The sequence below is a fragment of the Choristoneura fumiferana genome, chromosome 2, assembly GCF_025370935.1.
Source record: "Choristoneura fumiferana chromosome 2, NRCan_CFum_1, whole genome shotgun sequence".
NCBI lineage: Eukaryota > Metazoa > Arthropoda > Insecta > Lepidoptera > Tortricidae > Choristoneura > Choristoneura fumiferana.
In genome coordinates, this window is record NC_133473.1 from 21910360 (window position 1) to 21916070 (window position 5711).

Below are 5711 nucleotides of genomic sequence, written 5' to 3' on the forward strand. Positions count from 1 at the left end.
GCTTGGCAGAAAGTCATTTTTTCAAAATAAAATAAGTAAAAATAAAATACTTAAAAACTACAGTAAGTATACAATTAAAGAAAAAAATACAAAATAATAATAACAATAATACACGGATGTATGGGGTCCCTTAGTTACAAAACTATCCCGTGGAAATATCGGGGTAAAAAGTAGCGTATGTGTTATTCCAGACGTCCGGCTACCTACATACCAAATTTCATGCCTCTAAGCCCAGCGGTTGTTATTTCAAGATTTTATCCTTATCCCGTGGGAATATCGGAATAAAAAGTAGCCTATGTGATATTCCAGAGGTCCAGCTACCTACATACCAAATTTCATGGCTCTAAGCCCAGTGGTTGTTATTTCGAGATTTTATCCCTAGTTATTCCGTGGGAATATCGGGTCAAAAAGTCACTTAAATGTTATTCCAGATGTCCAATTACCTACATACAAGTTTTATGACTCTAAGCCAGCGGTTATTATTTCGAGATTTTTGTCCCTATCCCGTGCGAATATCGGAATAATAGTAGGCTATGTGATATTCCAGAGGTCCAGCTACCTACATACAAATTTCATGGCTCTAAGCCCAGTGGTTGTTATTTCGAGATTTTATCCCTAGTTATTCCGTGGGAATATCGGGTCAAAAAGTCACTTAAATGTTATTCCAGATGTCCAATTACCTACATACCAAGTTTTATGACTCTAAGCCCAGCGGTTATTATTTCGAGATTTTGTCCCTATCCCGTGCGAATATCGGAATAAATAGTAGCCTATGTGATATTCCAGAGGTCCAGCTACCTACATACCAAATTTCATGCCTCTAAGCCCAGCGGTTGTTATTTCAAGATTTTATCCTTATCCCGTGGGAATATCGGAATAAAAAGTAGCCTATGTGATATTCAGAGGTCCAGCTACCTACATACCAAATTTCATGGCTCTAAGCCCAGTGGTTGTATTTCGAGATTTTATCCCTAGTTATTCCGTGGGAATATCGGGTCAAAAAGTCACTTAAATGTTATTCCAGATGTCCAATTACCTACATACCAAGTTTTATGACTCTAAGCCCAGCGGTTATTATTTCGAGATTTTGTCCCTATCCCGTGCGAATATCGGAATAAATAGTAGGCTATGTGATATTCCAGAGGTCCAGCTACCTACATACCAAATTTCATGGCTCTAAACCCAGTGGTTGTTATTTCGAGATTTTATCCCTAGTTACCCCGTAAGAATATCGGGTCAAAAAGTCACTTAAGTGTTATTCCAGATGTGCAGTTACCTACATACCAAATTTCATGACTCTAAGCCCAGCGGTTATTATTTTGAGATTTTATCCCTATCCCGTGGGAATATCGGAATAAATAGTAGCCTATGTGTTATTTCAGAGGTTTAGCTACCTACACACTAAATTTCATGGCTCTAAGCCCAGCGGTTGTTATTTCAAGATTTTATCCCTAGGTATCCCGTGGGAATATCGAGTCAAAAAGTTGCCTATGTGTTATTTCAGACATCTAACTACCTACATACCAAATTTCATGCCTCTAAGCCCAGCGGTTGTTATTTCGAGATTTTATCCTTATCCCGTGGGAATATCGGAATAAAAAGTAGCCTATGTGATATTCCAGAGGTCCAGCTACCTACATACCAAATTTCATGGCTCTAAGCCCAGTGGTTGTTATTTCGAGATTTTATCCCTAGTTATTCCGTGGGAATATCGGGTCAAAAAGTCACTTAAATGTTATTCCAGATGTCCAATTACCTACATACCAAGTTTTATGACTCAAGCCCAGCGGTTATTATTTCGAGATTTGTCCTATCCGTGCGAATATCGGAATAAATAGTAGGCTATGTGATATTCCAGAGGTCCAGCTACCTACATACCAAATTTCATGGCTCTAAACCCAGTGGTTGTTATTTCGAGATTTTATCCCTAGTTACCCCGTAAGAATATCGGGTCAAAAAGTCACTTAAGTGTTATTCCAGATGTTCAGTTACCTACATACCAAATTTCATGACTCTAAGCCCAGCGGTTATTTTTTTGAGATTTTATCCCTATCCCGTGGGAATATCGGAATAAATAGTAGCCTATGTGTTATTTCAGAGGTTTAGCTACCTACACACTAAATTTCATGGCTCTAAGCCCAGCGGTTGTTATTTCAAGATTTTATCCCTAGGTATCCCGTGGGAATATCGAGTCAAAAAGTTGCTTATGTGTTATTTCAGACATCTAACTACCTACATACCAAGTTTTATGACTCTAAGCCCAGCGGTTATTATTTCGAGATTTTGTCCCTATCCCGTGCGAATATCGGAATAAATAGTAGCCTATGTGATATTCCAGAGGTCCAGCTACCTACATACCAAATTTCATGCCTCTAAGCCCAGCGGTTGTTATTTCAAGATTTTATCCTTATCCCGTGGGAATATCGGAATAAAAAGTAGCCTATGTGATATTCCAGAGGTCCAGCTACCTACATACCAAATTTCATGGCTCTAAGCCCAGTGGTTGTTATTTCGAGATTTTATCCCTAGTTATTCCGTGGGAATATCGGGTCAAAAAGTCACTTAAATGTTATTCCAGATGTCCAATTACCTACATACAAGTTTTATGACTCTAAGCCCAGCGGTTATTATTTCGAGATTTTGTCCTATCCGTGCGAATATCGGAATAAATAGTAGGCTATGTGATATTCCAGAGGTCCAGCTACCTACATACCAAATTTCATGGCTCTAAACCCAGTGGTTGTTATTTCGAGATTTTATCCCTAGTTATCCGTAAGAATATCGGGTCAAAAAGTCACTTAAGTGTTATTCCAGATGTGCAGTTACCTACATACCAAATTTCATGACTCTAAGCCCAGCGGTTATTATTTTGAGATTTTATCCCTATCCCGTGGGAATATCGGAATAAATAGTAGCCTATGTGTTATTCAGAGGTTTAGCTTACCTACACACTAAATTTCATGCTCTAAGCCCAGCGGTTGTTATTTCAAGATTTTATCCCTAGGTATCCCGTGGGAATATCGAGTCAAAAAGTTGCCTATGTGTTATTTCAGACATCTAACTACCTACATACCAAATTTCATGCCTCTAAGCCCAGCGGTTGTTATTTCGAGATTTTATCCTTATCCCGTGGGAATATCGGAATAAAAAGTAGCCTATGTGATATTCCAGAGGTCCAGCTACCTACATACCAAATTTCATGGCTCTAAGCCCAGTGGTTGTTATTTCGAGATTTTATCCCTAGTTATTCCGTGGGAATATCGGGTCAAAAAGTCACTAAATGTTATTCCAGATGTCCAATTACCTACATACCAAGTTTTATGACTCTAAGCCAGCGGTTATTATTCGAGATTTTGTCCCTATCCCGTGCGAATATCGGAATAAATAGTAGGCTATGTGATATTCCAGAGGTCCAGCTACCTACATACCAAATTTCATGGCTCTCTAACCCAGTGGTTGTTATTTCGAGATTTTATCCCTAGTTACCCCGTAAGAATATCGGGTCAAAAAGTCACTTAAGTGTTATTCCAGATGTTCAGTTACCTACATACCAAATTTCATGACTCTAAGCCCAGCGGTTATTTTTTGAGATTTTATCCCTATCCCGTGGAATATCGGAATAAATAGTAGCCTATGTGTTATTTCAGAGGTTTAGCTACCTACACACTAAATTTCATGGCTCTAAGCCCAGCGGTTGTTATTTCAAGATTTTATCCCTAGGTATCCCGTGGGAATATCGAGTCAAAAAGTTGCTTATGTGTTATTTCAGACATCTAACTACCTACATACCAAATTTCATGACTCTAAACCCAGCGGTTGTTATTTCAAGATTTTATCCCTATCCCGTGGGAATATCGGAATAAAAAGTAGCCTATGTGTTATTCCAGAGGTCCAGCTACCTACATACTAAATTTCATGGCTCAAAGCCCAGCGGTTGTTATTTCAAGATTTTATCCCTAGGTATCCCGTGGGAATATCGGGTCAAAAAGTTACCTATGTTTTATTCCAGACGTCCAACTACCTACATACCAAATTTCATGACTCTAAGCCTAGCGGTTGTTTTTTCGAGATTTTATCCCTATCCCGTGGGAATATCGGGATAAAAAGTATCCTATGTTTTAATCCAGGTTATAAACTAACTTTCCGCCAAATTTTATCAAATCCGTCCAGCCGTTTAAGCGTGAAAAAGTAACAAACATACTCACTCACTCACTCACTCACTCACTCACTCACAAACTTTCACATTTATAATATTAGTAGGATTTATCCGTTGCTTAGTACCCATAACACAAGCTTTGCTAAGCTTACTTTGGGACTAGGTCAATTGGTGTGAATTGTCCCGTGATATTGACTTATTTATTTATATATATTTTAATTCTTTTTTTTAGGTGTTATGTTTTATATTATAAGAAATATCTCTGTAGTATTGTTACAACAGCATACCTATCGGACTGGGGGCTCCTATTTTTTAAGTCCTACCAAAGGATAAATGTATAGGGTCGCGCCCCATCTGTCCACGTTTGATAAGCAAACAAGAATAGGTATCGTGGTCTAAGGAGCTAGGGCGGGGACGCACGGGTGCGTTAAAAGCCGCCCGCGCAGACACGCCGTTTGCTGTCCGCGCGTGCGTGCATAGCGCGGCACGCGAAACTGTGGACGCGGTAGTTTATCGACGGGTTCACTAATCATCATCATCATCATCCCAGCCTATATACGTCCCACTGCTGGGCACAGGCCTCCTCTCAGAACAAGAGGGCTTCACTAATGTCTAACCAAAATATTTAGGTACAGTCCCCAGCAACAATATCTGACAGAATAAGCGTGCATAAATATCTGATACGACTCCATTTCTAGGGCCGGAAGGACGTGTCAGCAGGGCTACTACGAAACTCGCAACTCGAAGTTCGTATCGTACCGTCCCTCTCGCTCTCGTATTATTTATAGTATTAGTGTCAGAGGGACCGCACGACACGAACTTCGAGTTTTCGTGTTTCATAGTAGCCTTGCAGATATTTTTGCTCGCTCCGCTGTGGCAGATATTAATGCTGGTTTACGTTTCATTTGACCAAATGTACAATGTATTTTATTTTGAAACTGTAAATCTTTCAGGACTTTGGAAACTGATCTAACATTAGGTTCTACACAATGGTCTTGAAATAAATCTTGAATAGTTCAGTGTCAGAATAAAATATACTTACTTATGCCTATATACGAGTATTTTGTGAAACGAATCATTTCTAATTTCTATAAACAGTTTTTGACGAAATAAAAGGATACATCATCGACGAAGGTCGTACCTAAACATAATATGTTACCTAGGCGTCGAAAATTACAGCTTTCTAGCACTAACTAATAGTCTCTAAGCTAAGTCACGGATGGAAGGACAGACAGACAAACATAGCGAAACTAGAAATGTTTCGTATTTGTCTTTTGGCTACGGAACCCTAAAAAAGGGATAAAAAGGTGTTGTGCCGCACCTTCCTTGTTTTCGTCTTCGCCTGTGCTACTGATACCTATGCCTTGGTCACTGATGCCAATATATTAACTAAAAAATACCTACCTACAACAAATCGCACAAATAAACTGCCGCATCCACTCGTTCATACCCTGGTCAGTTAAATTAGTAATGTTCCCGTATTCAACTCGCGACGGGTGCTTTTTTCGTTCGCGAGCGCTCGCCCGTGCGTACCGCATGTGTACTCTGGACACGG